The 18,181-nt window shown below is 47.0% G+C and overlaps 1 long non-coding RNA gene across 1 annotated transcript in view; it reads right to left on the reverse strand.

Annotated features, from left to right (window-relative positions):
• Window positions 1-17,923, reverse strand: part of LOC130298805 (uncharacterized) — a 28,007-nt gene extending 10,084 nt beyond the window's left edge. Inside the window, exon 1 of the long non-coding RNA XR_008850099.1 lies at window positions 17,624-17,923. This is a non-coding gene — a long non-coding RNA (uncharacterized LOC130298805). The remainder of the gene's footprint in view (window positions 1-17,623) is intronic.
• Window positions 17,924-18,181: the final 258 nt, after the last annotated feature.

Below are 18,181 nucleotides of genomic sequence, written 5' to 3' on the forward strand. Positions count from 1 at the left end.
GGGCATGAAATGTACGGCGCAACCCAAAAAATACTATTTGTGTGGGGAAATTAAAAAGAAAACCGAAATTTTGGAAGGTTTTGTTTTCACGACGTACAATTTACGGTAAAAATGACATTTGTTTTTTATTCTTTGGGTCAATGCGATTAAAATGATACCCATGATAACATATTTATCTATTACTCTTGCGCTTAATAAAAATCGTTTAACCAAATTAGTAGGTTTAAAATCCCCCTATTTTGAAGACCTATAAATTTTTCATTTTTCCGTATAAGCGGCGGTATGAGGGCTCATTTTTTGCGCCGTGATCTGTACTTTTTATTGATACCATATTTGCTTATATAAAACTTTGAATGCTTTTTTTATAAATTTTTTTGGGAATAAAATGTTATTAAAAAAAGCAGCTATTTTGGCCTTTTTTTATAATTTATTTTTTTACGTTCACGCCGTTCACCGAATCATTAACATTTTATTTTAATAGTTGGGATATTTACGTACGCGGCGATACCAAATATGTATATCAAATATATATTTTTTTTTACACTTTCTGGGAGTGAAATAGGGAAAATGGGACAATTTATTGGGGTAGGGGGGTAGAGATGAGCGAACTTGCAGTAAATTTGATTTGTCATGAACTTCTCGGCTCGGCAGTTGATGACTTTTCCTGTATAAATTAGTTCAGCTTTCCGGTGCTCCGGTGGGCTGAAAAAGGTGGATACAGTCCTAGGAGACTCTTTCCTAGGAATGTATCCACCTTTTCCAGCCCACCGGAGCACCGGAAAGCTGAACTCATTTACGCAGGAAAAGTCATCAACTGCCGAGCCGAGAAGTTCGTGACGAATCGAATTTACTGTAAGTTCGCTCATCTCTAGTAGGGGGTTTTTCAAATATTTTTGTACTTTTTTTAATTTATTTTTTTACACTTTTTATGTCCCCATAGAGGACTATTTATAGCAATCATTCGATTGCTAATACTGTTCAGTGCTATGTATAGGACATAGCACTGATCAGTATTATCGGTCATCTTCTGCTTTGGTCTGCTCGATCGCAGACCAGAGCAGAAGACCCGTGGAAGGCAGCGGAGGCAGGAGAGGGGACCTCCGTCTGCCGTTCTGGATGATCGGATCGCCGCAGCAGCGCTACGGGCGATCCGATCATCCATTTTAGTGTCCGCAATGCCGCAGATGCCGTGATCTGTATTGATAACGGCATCTGAGGGGTTAATGACGGACATCCGCGTGATCGGGGATATCGGCCATTACGGGCGGGTCCCTGGCTGCTATCAGCAGCCGGGACCTGCCGCGCATGACCCGAGCATCGCTCCGATGATCGCGGTTATGCATAGGACGTAAATGTACGTCCTGGTGCGTTAAGTACCAGCTCACCAGGACGTACATTTACGTCCTGCGTCGTTAAGGGGTTAATGCGCACTGCTTGCAAAATGATCAAGTGTAAGATGTAGATGTTGTTTCCTCTGAAAATGTAAAAATGTTCACTCAATCTCCATTACTTTTAGGACCAAATGGTGTAGCCTGTCCTCTCAATAAACTCTTCCAACAATAATTTCTGGAATGCCAGGGTATTGATGACTGATGAGAAAAGAAAGCAATTAAAGGGGTACTCCGCTGGAATTTTTTTTTTTTTTTTTTTTTAAATCAACTGATGCCAGAAAGAGGATAGACAGAGGTGTCAGCAGAGAGCACTGTGGTCAAACAGAAAAGAAATTCAAAAAGAAAAAGAACTTCCTGTGGAACATACAGCAGCTGATAAGTACTGGAAGGATTAAGATTTTTAAATAGAAGTAATTTACAAATATGCAGCAGATCCTGTATGTGTGAACGTGCCCCTACAGTGTCCTTACTGACTGATTTAAAGAGAAAAAAAACAAAAAAAAAGAGGAAACTTAGCATAAAACTACAACTCCTATCATGCCCTGACAACCTGTATATCTGTCAGGGCGTGATGGGAGTTGTAGTTTCAGAGAGTGACAGGTTAGGACAGTGTTTCCTAACCAGGGTGCCTCCAGCTGTTGCAAAACTACAACTCCCAGCATGCCCGGACAGCCGAAGGCTGTCCGGGCATGCTGGGAGTTGTAGTTTTGCAACAGCTGGAGGCACCCTGGTTAACCCCTTAACGACGAAGGACGTAAATTTATGTCCTGGTGAGTTAGTACTTAACGCACCAGGACGTACATTTACGTCCTAAGCATAACCGCGGGCATCGGAGCGATGCCGGCATCATGCACGGCAGGTCCCAGCTGCTGATCGCAGCCAGGGACCCGCCGATAATGGCCGACATTCGCAATCCCGCGGATGTCCGCCATTAACCCCTCAGATGCCGTGATCAATACAGATCACGGCATCTGCAGCATCGCGGTCACTTAAATGGATGATCGCATAGCCCGCAGCGCTGCCGCGGCGATCCGATCATCAAGCACGGCAGCCGGAGGTCCCCTCACCTGCCTCTGCTGCCTTCCGGGAGTCTTCTGCTCTGATCTGCCTTCTCGCAGACCAGAGCAGAAGATGACCGATAATACTGATCAGTGCTATGTCCTATACATAGCACTAAACAGTATTAGCAATCAAATGATTGCTATAAATAATCCCCTATGGGGACTATTAAAGTGTAAAAATAAAAGTAAAAAAAAAGTAAAAAAATAAAGTGAAAAAAATGTGAAAAACCCCCTCCCCCAATAAAAACTTAAATTGTCCCATTTTCCCTATTTCACCCCCAAAAAGTGCTAAAAAAATATTTTATATACATATTTGGTATCGCCGCATGCGTAAATATCTGAACTATTAAAATAAAATGTTAATGATACCGTGCGGTGAACGGCGTTATCGTAAATAAAAAAAGTCCAAAATAGCTGCTTTTTTTTTAATAACATTTAATTCCAAAAGTAATGAATAAAAAATGTATTAAAAGTTTTATATAAGCAAATATGGTATCAATAAAAAGTACAGATCACGGCGCAAAAAATGAGCCCTCATACCGCCGCTTATACGGAAAAATGAGAGTTATAGGTCTTCAAAATAGGGGGATTTTAAACGTACTAATTTGGTTAAAAAGTTTGTGATTTTTTTAAAGCGCAACAGTAATAGAAAAGTGTATAATCATGGGTATCATTTTAATCGTATTGACCCAGAAAATAAAGTACACACGTCATTTTTACTGTAAATTGTACGGCGCGAAAACGGAACCTTCCAAAATTAGCAAAATTGCGTTTTTTTTTTTTTTTTTTTTTTTGGGGGGGGGGGGAATGTAATCTGCATTGTGTTGTAATTAATATATTTATTGTAACTGTATAATATTATTATTATTTTCTTTTATTTGCTTTATTGAAGAGTAAGTAAAAATCAACCAACAGGCCCATGAAAGTGAACAGGGACCAGTAAAAATTTAATAAAAACAGCAAAAATTCAAAATGAGAGACAAGTGGCCAAAGAAAGCAAAACTAATCCTAAATATTTTTTTAGATATATAAATGCAAGAAAACCAAGGACAGAGCATGTAGGACCCCTTAATAATGATAATGGGGAGGTTGTCACGGGCGATCAAGAGAAGGCGGAGCTACTGAATGGGTTCTTTAGTTCTGTATACACTATGGAAGAAGGAGCTGACATTGGCCAGGTCAGTGCTGGTAACACATCATGTACAGGTCAGTGCTGGTAACACATCATGTACAGGTCAGTGCTGGTAACACATCATGTAATGTACTGAACTGGCTTAATGTAGAGATGGTACAAGGTAAGTTAAGTGATATAAATGTAAGCAAATCTCCAGGGCCAGATGGACTACACCCAAGAGTTCTTAGAGAGGTAAGTTCAGTAATATCTGTACCCCTGTTCATGATATTTAGAGATTCTCTGATGTCTGGTATTGTGCCAAGGGACTGGCGCAAGGCGAATGTGGTACCAATCTTCAAGAAGGGCTCTAGGTCTTCCCCAGGAAACAATAGACCGGTAAGTCTAACATGCATTGTGGGTAAATTGTTTGAAGGACTTATAAGGGATTACATACAGGAATACATAGGGGATAATTGTATTATAAGTGATAGCCAGCATGGGTTTACTAAGGATAGAAGTTGTCAAACCAATCTAATTTGCTTTTATGAAGAGGTGAGTAGAAGCCTTGACAGAGGAATGGCTGTGGATATAGAGAGGGGCTGTGTATATAGAGGGGGCTGTGTATATAGAGGGGGCTGTGTATATAGAGGGGGCTGTGTATATAGAGGGGGGCTGTGTATATAGAGGGGGGGCTGTGTATATAGAGGAGGGGCTGTGTATATAGAGGGGGGGCTGTGTATATAGAGGGGGCTGTGTATATAGAGGGGGGCTCTGTATATAGAGGAATGGCTGTGGATATAGTGTTTCTGGATTTTGCTAAAGCATTTGATACTGTCCCTCACAGACGTCTGACAGGTAAGTTAAGGTCCTTGGGCTTGGAAACTTTAGTTTGTAACTGGATTGAACACTGGCTCATGGATCGTACCCAGAGAGTGGTGGTCAATGATTCGTACTCTGATTGGTCCCCGGTAATTAGTGGTGTACCCCAAGGTTCAGTACTGGGCCCGCTGTTGTTTAATTTATTTATCAATGATATAGAGGTTGGTATTAACAGCTCTGTATATAGAGGGGGGTTGTGTATATAGAGGGGGGCTGTGTATATATAGAGGATGGTAATAACAGCTCTGTTTCTATCTTTGCAGATGACACCAAGCTTTGTAGCACAGTACAGTCTATAGAGGATGTGTATATAGTGGGGGGGCTGTGTATATAGAGGGGGGGCTGTGTATATAGAGGGGGGGCTGTGTATATAGAGGAGGTGTATATAGAGGGGGGTACAGTCTATAGAGGATGTGTATATAGTGGGGGGGCTGTGTATATAGAGGAGGTGTATATAGAGGGGGGTACAGTCTATAGAGGATGTGTATATAGTGGGGGGGCAGTGTATATAGAGGGGGGGGGTACAGTCTATAGAGGATGTGCATAAGTTACAAGATGACTTGGATAGACTAAGTGTCTGGGCATCCACTTGGCAAATGAGGTTCAATGTGGATAAATGTAAAGTTATGCATCTGGGTACTAATAACCTGCAGCACCGTATGTCTTAGGGGGGCTGTGTATATAGAGGGGGGCTGTGTATATAGAGGGGGGGCTGTGTATATAGAGGGGGGCTGTGTATACTAATAACCTGCAGCGTCGTATGTCTTAGGGGGGATTAAACTGGCAGAGTCACTGGTAGAGAAGGATCTGGGTGACTTGTAGATCACAGACTACAGAATAGCATGCAATGTCAGGCTGCTGCTTCCAAAGCCGGCAGGATATTGTCATGTATAAAAAGAGGCATGGACTCAAGGGACAGGGACATAATACTCCCCCTTTATAAAGCATTGGTACGGCCTCACCTGGAATATGCTGTTCAGTTTTGGGCACCTGTCCATAAAAGGGACACTGCGGAGTTGGAAAGGGTGCAGAGACGCGCGACTAAACTAATATGGGGCATGGAACATCTTAGCTATGAGGAGCGATTAAAGGAGTTACAATTGTTTAGTCTTGAGAAGAGACGTTTAAGGGGGGATATGATAAACGTATATAAGTATATAAATGGCCCATACAAAAAATATGGAGAAAAACTGTTCCAGGTTAAACCCCCCCAAAGGACGAGGGGGCACTCCCTCCGTCTGGAGAAGAAAAGGTTTAGTCTAAAGGGGCGACACGCCTTCTTTACCGTGAGGACTGTGAATTTATGGAACGGTCTACCTCAGGAACTGGTCACAGCAGGAACAATTAACAGCTTTAAAACAGGATTAGATACATTCCTGGAACAAAATAACATTAATGCTTATGAAGAAATATAAAATCCCATCCCTTCCCCAATATCGCGCCACACCCCTACCCCTTAATTCCCTGGTTGAACTTGATGGACATATGTCTTTTTTCGACCGTACTAACTATGTAACTATGTATTCCAAGCAGTGCAACAAAAACATGAAAAAGAACAGAAACTGAGGTAAACCATAACAGTCTGTGTATATGCACTAATAACACTAATATGCAGTACGGCCTAGAGCTGGGCGCTATGACCAAATATGTGTATCACGGGATTTTTGTAACTTATGGCGGTTCCACGGTATATAACGGTATTTCTTTCACCCCCACCCCAAATCATGTGACCTGCGAGCGCTCTTCTGCTCCCCCCCCCCCAATCATGTTACCTGCCAGCGCTGTTCTGCCCCCCCCCCCAATTAATGATCAACCCAGCGGGGTACTACTCACATATGTCACCCGCAAACACTGCCCTCCTCCTCTTTATTGGGGGCCACCGGCGCTGGAACTCTATACTGTACGCCAGTGGTCTCCAACCTGCGGACCTCCAGATGTTGCAAAACTACTAGTTTTGAAACAGCTGGAGGTCCGCAGGTTTGAGACCACTGCTGTACGCTGTATCCCTATGTCCGGGCTGCAAAATATAAAGAAAATAAACTGTAACTTACCTACGTCGGCCACATGCTGGGGATGGGAACGTTGGACAGCCGTCAGCCTATCACCAGCCGCAGCGATGTCCCGCCCCGGCCAGTGATAGGCTGAGCCCACTGTCATGTAAGAAGCCGGCCAGAGCTCCTTACATGACAGTGGGCTTAGCCTATCACTGGCCGGGCGGGACATCGCTGCGGCTGGTGATAGGCTGACGGCTGTCCAACGTTCCCGTCCCAAGGAACAGCGTAAGGCCGACGTAGGTAAATTAAAGTTTATTTTCTGTATCTTTTGCAGCCCAGGCATAGGGATACAGCGGACAGCAGTGGTCTCAAACCTGCGGACCTCCAGCTGTTGCAAAACTACAACTCCCAGCATGCCATGCTGGGAGTTGTAGGTTTGCAACAGCTGGAGGTCAGCAGGTTGGAGACCACTGGCGTACAGTGAGTTCCAGCGCCGGCGACCCCCAATAAAGAGGAGGAGGGCAGTGTTTGTGGGTGACATATGTGAGTAGTACCCCGCTGGGCTGATAATTAATTGGGGGGGGGGGGCAAAACAGTGCTGGCGGGTCACGTATGATTAGTTCCCAGATGTGGGGACAGCGCTGCGCTGCGCTGGGCTGATAATTCATTCCCAAGGGGGAGGGGCCAAACCGGTATTGCAGTATGGGAAAAATGTATATCGTGCAGCCCAAAAATTTCGGTATTCGATATGAACCGGTATACCGCCCAGCCCTAGTACGGCCTAGAAGTGGGTATGTGCCATCTCAATGTCTAAACAACAGACCCATGCATGAGGGTGTATCACAGAGAGCTGACAAACACGGCATAAAAAAGACACATATGGGTACCAACACAAAACATTCACACTTGGTCCCCGGGATGCAATTATGGGACCCTAGGGAGAGACATAGAGTAAGAACATTGGGTGGACGGGGAGGAGCACCATACACCCCACACAGAGAGGAATTTATTACTATTTATTTATTACTATTTTTATAAACCAAATGGGAGAAAGGTATTATAGCATTAACCAGAGCCTTCCACTGGGATAAGGTAGGGGGTCCGGGGTCCATCCACTTGAGAGCAATAGCTTTCCTAGCCATGAATAGAGTTTCCCTCAAAAAGATGCGAACGTGGTGGGTCCATATCTCCTCATCTATGAGGCCAAAGAGGCAAATCAGGGGATCAGCAGATAGGGACGGCTCAACAAGGGAGGCGAGAAGCTGGAGAACCTCGCGCCAGAATGACTCAATGAAGGGACAAGCCCAGATAAGATGCCAGAAATCCGCCCTGGCAGCACCACAGCGATGGCAAGCATCCGAGTCAGAACGACCCATTCTATACAACATAAGGGGAGTGATATAGCTATAATGGATAATGTTCAATTGAATCAAATTGTTATTAGCTGCCGGGGACACCAGCATGTGTGAGGAGAAGATGTCCTCCCATATATGCGTAGACAAATTAGGAATGTGGGATTCCCAATGCCGAACAGCCGGCAACTGGAAACGGGAAATCTTGGCTTGAATAAGATGTGTATACAGGATGGACACCAGCCCCCCAGGACCCTGTGACCGCAGAACCCCTATAAGAAGGAAAGTGGAGATCGGTGAACTTCCCGCAGGGTACTGAGCATTGAGTGCATGGCGGAGTTGCAGGTATTTGAAAAAACAATGTCTAGGTAAAGCATAGCTAGATTGCAATTGGTCGAAGGAGCAGAGCACATTATCACGGTATACATGTTCTAGTGTATGTATAACTAGGTCCCTCCAAAAGGCCGGGTCCAAAGTGGCATCAATATGGGTGAGGTAAGGGTTACGCCATAGAGGAGTGTCCGAGGGCGTATCAGTGTAACCATAAATCGCCTTTGCAGCCCGCCAGACCTTTAAAGCTAGTTTATGGAGGGGTAGATACGTGCGCCCACTTAGGGTGGGACTTTCTATCAGGAGTCGCGGGGTCAGGGACGGGATATATCCAGTCAGCGACTGCTCCGGACTCGGCATGTCGCCTTCAACTAACCAATGCTTGATGTAACGCAACTGGCCCGCCAGGTAATAAAGGTAAAAGTCGGGGAGAGACATACCAGCCTCCATTTTGGGGCGCTGCAATGTATTTGGGTCTATTGGGGCCCCAAATAAAAGGGGAGAGGAGAGAGTGAAGAGAGTCAAAGAAAGATTTGGGGACAGGCACATAGGCATGCTCCAGCAAATACAGACATTTGGGAAGGATTATAAGCTTAATAAGATTAATACGGCCAGTTACCGACAACGGCAGAGTGGCCCAGACTCTAAATTTAGATCTAACATAAGGGAGTAAGGAGAGAATATTAGTCGATAGGTCAAGTGCAGGGTCCCTGTGAATAGATATCCCCAAGTACTTGAATTCGGTAACAACCGGAAGACCACACATAACAGGGGGCCAATCCCTAGACAAAAGTGGCATCACCGCAGACTTGTTCCATCAATGTCATAGTATAGGGGAGCATGGAGAGCGGGTCTGAGAGAAACAGCACCATATCATCGGCATATAAGCCAATACGGTCCTCCCTATCCCCCACAGACATACTACGGAAACCAGGCTCCTGTCGGATAAGCAGAGCAAGGGGCTCCACGGCCACCGCAAACAGGAGCGGGGACAGAGGGCACCCCTGATGCGTACCCCTGCCCAAAGTAAATGGGAAAGAACAAGCACCATTAACCAGGACCTGAGCCTGTGGACACCGGTAGAGGAGAGAGACCCATTTCCTAAAGGCAGGACCGAAGCCAAACCTGGTGAGAACTTCCAATAAATAACCCCATTCCACTGAATCAAAGGCCTTGGCGGCATCCAAAGACGCCAAGGCCCAGTCCCCACCCAGAGCACATCCCATCTGGATGGCACCTTGGACTCTACGTATATTATCCGACGTAGATTTACCCGGCATAAAGCCAGATTGGTCGGGATGTATTATAGACAATACGGCACGATTTAACCTGTTAGCTAAAACTTTCGTGAGAATTTTGTAATCCAAGTTTAACAAGGAAATCGGCCGATAAGAGCCGAATTCTAAAGGATCCCTCTCAGGTTTTAGGAGGACAACTATGGTCGCCTTGTACTTAGAATCAGGTAAGGTAGCATCGGCAAAAAGCCGTTTCAAACATGGCAAGCAAGGGCGGGAGAAGGAATTCGGAGTACCTCAGGTAAACCTCCAAGGGCAGGCCGTCCGGGCCCGGAGATTTACCCTTAGTCATACTGGACACAGCGTCTTGCACTTCCAGCAAAGTAAGAGGGGCATCCAACATATCCCTATCATCATCAGATAAAACAGGAAAATCAATGCCGTCCAGGTAAGTAGTAAGCTCTGCATCAACATACTGCACCTACGAAGAATAAAGGTTAGAGTAAAAGGAAGAAAAACATTGCGCCATTTCATCAACTCCCAGTAGTTTGGACCCATCCGGGGCACGAAGTTTAAGAATCTGCAGACGAATTCTGCCTAACAATATGAGCTAATAGTTTACTGGATTGGTTGCCGTGCTCGAAGTAAAATTGCTTGGTGAAAAACAACTTTCTATTAGCCTTTTCGTGGAGGTGTAGCATATATTGCCGCCCCTCACGCAGCCAAGCCAATTTGGTAGCCTCGGATGGGTCCACCACATATCTGGCCTCCAGATCAGCACAGTCTGGCCAAATCCTCCTCCCTTCTAGATGTAGATTTCTTGATAAAAGATATCGTAAAACGTAAACAACCCCGTAGGTACGCCTTCAACGTCTCCCACACCAGTACTGGGGAACTTCCAGAAATATTAGCCTGGAGGAATACCTGAAGCTGGTGAGGAATACGATCATTTGGGCCTATTTGTTCTAGCCATAAAGGGTGGATCTTCCACCTACGCGGTGTACCAGAATCGGCCATGGAGATATCAAGCAATAATGGAGAATGGTCAGAGATAGCTCGCGGCTTATAGGAGACCGCCGAGACCTGGGAGAGAAGAAGCGAGTTACCACAAGCAAGGTGGATTCTGGACCGCGCATTCCGACTCAGGGTGTGACAAGAGAATTGTTTAGACTGAGGGTGCCCTAAAAACAGCTACCCAGCCAACCTCCAAGAGCAGGGAAAGGGGAGTATCCCTTACTCCTATAGGAACCCCCCCTAGCACTATGACGATCCATTACCAGATCTGACACCATATTGAAGTCACCCATACAGAGCACTCGTGCAGAAGGGTAACCAGCAGCAAAACTAACAGCGCTATTCAACGCCTCTATAGAGGCAGGGGGAGGGTTATAAATAAACAGTAACACATAAGGTACATTATTTATACAGTGATCCCTCAACTTACAATGGCCTCAACATACAATGGTCTTTTCTGGACCATCGTAAGTTGAAACCAGACTCAACATACAATGCTACGGACAGTCCATATCTGTGAAACGTGTCAATGGCTGGAAGAACCGACCAATCAAAATGGGCATTCACTGGTAAAACACCTGTATTACTGAAGTGTATGCACTGACTGGTGTCTGGTATTACATGTTCTGTACACTTTACCTGTACCAGGGTTAGCTGCTCTTTCGGACACCAGGTGAGGGCGACTCCATTACTTTTTTGGGACATTGTGTGTACTGTACAGGACCCTGAAGAAGCTCCTGTCCTCTACATAGACCAGTGTTTCCCAAGCAGGATGGCCCCAGCTTTTGCAAAACTACAACTCCCAGCATGCCCGGACAGCCTTTGGCTGTCCGGGCATGCTGGGAGTTGTAGTTTTGCAACAGCTGGAGGCTCCCTGCTTGGGAAACACTGACATAGACAGTGATTTACAGCTCCCAGCAGATCTTTCTTACTTTTATATATAAGGATTTGCTTTATCTATATTACTTATCTACTTATTTTTCTTTAATTCTCACTTTTTTCCTATTTTTGGATGACATTTTGGTGCCTTTAGAACCAATAACCCGGTTTCCATAGAGTTCTGGTCTCAACATACAATGGTTGGTTTGGTTTCAACTTACAATGGTCGTCCCAGAACCAATTAATATTGTAACTTGAGGGACCACTGTATAAGCATAAACAAAGATGTAGTGACCGTGCGAGTCTTTACGTACCGTGACGGGTTCCCACCTAACCGACCTAGTGATCAAGAGGGAGACACCCTTAGGAAAAGACGTATGGAAGGAGTGCTGAGACCATTGAACCCAAGGTATAGTGAATTGGCGAGCTCTATCAGGAGTGAGATGGGTCTCCTGCAAAGCAACCACATGAGGGCGAAACCTCCTAAGGGTGGGTTCACACTACGTTTTCTCCCATACGGGAGCGCATACGGCAGAGGGGAGCTAAAACCTCGCGCTCCCGTATGTCACCGTATGCGCTCCCGTATGTCATTCATTTCAATGAGCCGGCCGGAGTGAAACGTTCGGTCCGGTCGGCTCATTTTCGCGCCGTATGCGCTTTTACAACCGGACCTCAAACCGTGGTTGACCACAGTTTTAGGTCCGGTTGTAAAAGCGCATACGGCGCAAAAATGAGCCGACCGGACCGAACGTTTCACTCCGGCCGGCTCATTGAAATGAATGACATACGGGAGCGCATACGAAGGCATACGGGAGCGCGAGGTTTTAGCTCCCCCCTGCCGTATGCGCTCCCGTATGGGAGAAAACGTAGTGTGAACCCAGCCTAACATGGGAAAATACTGACGTACGTTTACGCGGGGTGCGGGCCCCCCCAGATATTCCGTGACATTATCCTAAGATCCGCCATGCTAATAGAGTGAACGTACAACAGCTAGTGCAAGGACCCAGACATACAACACCCACATCATCCATCCATACCAACAAACCAAGACAAACAGACATGCGGCCGAGAAGACAGAAAAGGGACACAGGTGATAAAGCCGTGTAGTAGTGCATGGTGTACCCCACAGGTAAAGTGCAAATTGGAGAAGATAACCCCTTACTAACACAGGGGGATGAACAGAAACAAAATACAAAAGTCAAATGTTTCCAGTGCTGAAATAGCAGCAATAGAGTGGGGAGAACCTGCTTATACATGTCATGTATGGGAGTCCTTAAAAAAAAGACACAGGGGATGAAGGACCAACAAAGGCACAGGGGCACAAAAGAGAGAAAGAAAGAAGGGGTGGGGAAAGAAAGCACACGGGGTGAACGGACCAGGGCCACACAGGGAAGGTATCCAGCATTCGTTATCCTCCAGGGGCAGAAACTCCAGGGCAGACCCGAGGAGGGAGGTGGGGAGAAGGGACGGAGGGGTAGTGAATGGCAATGGAGTGTCCATGGGAAAATCCTGAGGGGAGTCCAAATGAAGTCTCAGGGGGACAGGCAAGAGCAGACAGCCATCCTACGGAGAGGTCCAGAGTGAAAAACGGCAGGGGACCGGGGAGGGGGAAGGGAGGGGTGGGAAAAAATACGGAGGCATGGGAGGTATGGGAGAAGGGAAGGCCTAGGAAAAATGGGGTCACGTAGGGGGAGCACAGTACCTTGGTCTCTGCAGAAGGGTCCCAGGAGGTAAGGACTGTGTGGGAAGATGAGGAAAAGGAGGGAAGGTGGGGGACACAGTATGAAGCCCCTCGGCACCGGTAGCAAGCATCCCACACAGCATGGAGTCACCGAAGGGAGCCGGATCAACGCCGGCGACTCAGCCAGTCACCTGCGTCCTGCGGGGAAGCGAAGAATACAGCCCGGTCTCCGTCCACGATCCGAAGCCGGGCAGGGTAAGCAATAGAATACGGCACCCCTCTCTCTCGCAGCCTTGCCTTGACAGAAGTAAACGAGGCCCTCTTGCGTTGTAGGTCTGAGGAAAAGTCCGGGAAGATGGACACTTTAGCATTGTGCACAACAATTTCCGGCAGCCGTAGGGCGGAGCGGAGAATCAAATCCCGGTCGTGGTAGTTGAGGAATCTCGCAAGCAACGGGCGAGGAGGCACACCAGGGATTGGTGGCTTTGATGGTACTCTATGCACTCTCTCAACAGCGTAGGCAGTGGAGAAGGGGACATCCGGGAAGAGCTACCTAATCCAGGACTCCACGTAGGCCCCATGATTCTGGCCCTCCACCCGTTCCGGGAGGTCGATCACCTGAATATTGTTCCGGCGCAGCTGGTTCTCGAGGTCGTCGTTCTTCTGACGGGCCGATTCCAGCTGCTCCTGTACCGCACGGAGAGAAGAATGTAAGGGCTGCACCGTGTCTACAAGTGTGGAGATACGAGTCTCCGTCTCCGCCACCCGATCTTGCAGATTGTGGAAGTCCTGCCGGAGGAGGCCCACATCCACCCTGACCTCCTCCATCTTGCCTGTGAGGGAGGTTCGGCATGTCTGGATCGTCAGCAGGAGTGTGTCGCTCACCTCCCGTAGGGTAAGTTCAGGGGAGTCTAATCCCTCTTGATGTGTTGAGGCATCCTGTCCCTCCGCGGCTGCCGGCAGAGAACGCGCCCCGGCCTGGTCAGCGCCATCTTGTTTTTCTGCGCGTGCATAGTCCCGGAGCTCTTCCACGGCTGATCAATCCTTATTTTTTGTAGGGTCTGGTTTAGGGGCCATATTACGGGTCCTAAGTCGGGTTTGTGGGGTCAGGGACTCCAGTATTCAAAGCAGGATAAATAAAAGGCAGGCTCTAAGCGGGAGCACTCACAGTGCGCGACCGCTCATCTCAACCGCCAGACCACGCCCCTCCAACTGTATAATATCATTGTTTGAATAAAGATTTAAAAAAAAAAAAAAGCTATATATATATATATATATATATATATATATATATGTACATTAAAACTATAAACATTTTCTGTGCCCTAAACATATAAGGGGAGATTTATCAAAACCTGTCCAGAGGAAAAGTAACTGAGTTGCCCATAGCAACCAATCAGATCGCTGCTTTCAGTTTCCAGAAGCCTTTTTCAAAAATGAAAGAATCGATCTTATTGGTTGCTATGGGCAACTCAGCAACTTTTCCTCTGGACAGGTTTTGATAAATCTCCCCCCATAATAATACATACCAAAAAGCTGCAGGTATCCTGCTGATGGTCACTGAGGTCCGTGTGCACGCTCCCCCCCGGCGGCTGGACCTGCTGTCAATCAACACATGGGTCCATGACGTAGATGATGACCGCTGGACACAGCCGAACTGGTATGTGTCCAAGCAAGCAGGGGGACCCCTAGTGGCCAGTTTTTTGACTGGCTTTTTCAGCATGAAATCTTTAATTTTTTATAATGAACATATCGTTTTGCAATTCTTCATAACATATTAAAAGTTTTTGTATTGACAGTGCCCATTTAAACTCCCTCTCTATCTCTTAAAAAGGGAACCATGTTTAAAGGGGTACTCCGCCTCTAAACATCTTATCCCCTATCCAAAGGATAGGGGATAAGATGTCTTATTGCCGGGGTTCAGTGCCGGAGGTTCGTGACGTCACAAGCCTCTGCCCCGCATCGCAAGTCATCCGGCATGGAGTGAAGTTCTGGGGTGCCTCAGCCGAGATTGCGGGGGTCCCCAACGGCAGGACCCCCGTGATGAGACATCTTATCACCTATTCTTTGCATAGGGGATGAGATGTCTAGGGGCAAAGTACCCCTTTAAGCCATCCCCCCTAGTAACACCCTTCTGCGCCCCCACAGGTCACAGGGTGAAATCTCCAGGGTGAGGTCACATAGTATTGAGAGAGCGAGGAGCGGAGGTCATCAGTGACTACTTGGTCATTTAGGAGATCGGGGATCAACAGGAGAAGATGGTGAAGGGAGGAAACAGTGAGGACAACCAAGGCCTAAGAAGGGGAGAGCATTGGTGAGTGCCGGCTGCTTATACCTCCTGACCTCACACTACATGGAGAGGAGAGCATTGGTGAGTGCCGGCTGCTTATACCTCCTGACCTCACACTACATGGAGGGGAGAGCATTGGTGAGTGCCGGCTGCTTATACCTCCTGACCTCACACTACATGGAGGGGAGAGCATTGGTGAGTGCCGGCTGCTTATACCTCCTGACCTCACACTACATGGAGGGGAGAGCATTGGTGAGTGCCGGCTACTTATACCTCCTGACCTAACACTACATGGAGGGGAGAGCATTGGTGAGTGCAGGCTGCTTATACCTCCTGACCTCACACTACATGGAGGGGAGAGCATTGGTGAGTGCCGGCTGCTTATACCTCCTGACCTCACACTACATGGAGGGGAGAGCATTGGTGAGTGCCGGCTGCTTATACCTCCTGACCTCACACTACATGGAGGGGAGAGCATTGATCACTGATGAACGCAGGAGCCTCAAATCTCCACAAAATAGTAATCCAGGCGGGAGAACGTGTCATAGGACGATAAATGAAAGGAATAATCCCTGTCACAAGATGGTAGATACGTCAAGAACTCACCAACTGGTGACCATGAAGAGAGAGAGAGAGAGGGAGTCCTGAGTCGAGAGAGAGAGAGAGAGAGAGAGATAGAGGAGTCCTGAGTCGAGAGAGAGAGAGAGAGATAGAGGAGTCCTGAGTCGAGAGAGAGAGAGAGAGAGAGAGAGAGAGAGATAGAGGAGTCCTGAGTCCTGAGTCGAGAGGGAGAGAGGGAGAGAGGGAGAGAGGGAGAGAGGGAGAGAGAGAGAGAGAGAGAGAGAGAGAAGTCCTGAGTCGAGAGGGAGAGAGAGGGAGAGAGGGAGAGAGAGAGAGAGAGATCAAGAGAGAGAGAGAGAAAACGAGAGAAAACCAAATACTGGAACGTAAGAAACAGAAAGGAAAGAAATATAAAAAAATAAAGATAGATAAAAAGCAGCACACGGGCAAAAATTCAACCAGGAAAGACAGAAACCAGGCCTACGGGTCAGGTAGAAGAAACCACAACGCTCAGGACACCTCAAGGACCGACCCTCACAACACTCAGGACACCTCAGGGACCGACCACCACAACGCTCAGGACACCACAGGGACCGACCACCACAAAACACTTTTTCCCCAAACAAATCACTAAAGGGGAAACTCTAACTGAAATATCAATAAAGTTATGAAGGGCATAACAATCAGGGACAGATACAAAAATAGAAAAGAGGGAGGTAACATTAAAGGACAAGTATCATGAAAAAAAAAAACCTTACCCCCTATCTAAAGGTTAGGGAATACATTTTAGATTGCGGTGGGTCCGGGCGCTGGGCCCCTGGTTCTCCAGCACAGGAGCAAGTCACGACCCCCTCCATAAAGCTCTATGGTAGAGCAGAATATTGCCAAACGGCTCCCACAGAGCTATATTTAGGGGGTCGTGACGCGCCCCTGTGATGGAGAGCAGGGCCTCCAAACAGCAGATTGTGGGGGGTCCAAGCACTCGGTCGCCCCCGCGGATAGGGGGTACGTTTTTTTTTTCATGATACTTTTCCATTAAAGGTACACCCCAATAGGGACCATTACAAAAATAGAAAAGAGGGAGGTAACATGAAGGTACACCCCACAGGTACCCCAACCAGACAGCCCCACCCCAAGGGCCAGACCCAATGGTATAATCCACATAAATACTACAAAAGCCCCCGACTGAAACCTACAGGGGCGCAGACATTAATCCAGAAAACCCTAGAAGGTCCGGCAGAGAGAGGACATAAGGGACAAACAGGGACAGACTGAGTCTATAGGAGCGTCCACCGGAGGGCAGCAAACAGTTGGCGGGAACATAGACCGGTCAGGATTCACCAGGACAGCACCAGGTCTGGAGCCAGAAGAGAAGACTCGGCCATCTTCAGGGCGCAGATTGTTCCCTATATATGAGATCACATGACGCTCGGGTAGAATTTAACAAAAAGGGTTAATGCTGAAGTTTGCCATTAGCGGTGAGTCCTGGCTGCATATAGCTGCCGTCTCTCACCGGCTTTGAAGCGAGCGCAGCTCCTAAGCTCTAAGGGGAAGATTTATCTAAACCTGTATAGAGGGAGAGCAGTGCAGTTGCCCATAGCAACAAGATTGCATCTTTCATTGTTCACAGGCCTCTTTAAAGATGAAAGATCTGATTGGTTGTTATGGGCAATATCACCACGATTCCTCCACACAGGGTTTTTATAAATCTCCCCCAAAGTCTCATAGTAGGTGCAGGGTGTAAATATAAAATAATTATATAAATAATAAATGTACACCGTGTCCTTAAGGGTTAATAATAAACATCCCCAATAATCCTGATGGTGACCACCACACACCTACCTGTATCTGTAGAGGAGCCGTGTACAGGACCTGCGATGATGTCACCGTCATGTGATCAGTCACATGGAGGAGGAGGAGTCACATGATCAGGGGCTGCTGCTCTAGGCTCATCTGCTCAGTGTATACAGGACTCTGCTGTGCTGGTTGTGATCGCTGCTGGATGAGCTGAAGTTATGTGTATGCAGCAGAGCTGTGTGTGTGTGATGTGCGTGGTGCAGAGCTGTGTATGTGTGTGTTATATATGTCTGCAGCAGAGCTGTGTGTAATGTGCATGTAGCTGAGCTGTATGTGTACACAGTAGAGCTGTATATGTGTAATGTGCATGTAGCTGAGCTGTATGTGTACACAGTAGAGCTGTATATGTGTAATGTACATGTAGCTGAGCTGTATGTGTACACAGTAGAGCTGTATATGTGTAATGTGCATGTAGCTGAGCTGTATGTGTACACAGTAGAGCTGTATATGTGTAATGTACATGTAGCTGAGCTGTATGTGTACACAGTAGAGCTGTATATGTGTAATGTACATGTAGCTGAGTTGTATGTGTACACAGTAGAG

This window comes from Hyla sarda, chromosome 1 (genome assembly GCF_029499605.1).
Source record: "Hyla sarda isolate aHylSar1 chromosome 1, aHylSar1.hap1, whole genome shotgun sequence".
Classification (NCBI taxonomy): Eukaryota; Metazoa; Chordata; class Amphibia; order Anura; family Hylidae; genus Hyla; species Hyla sarda.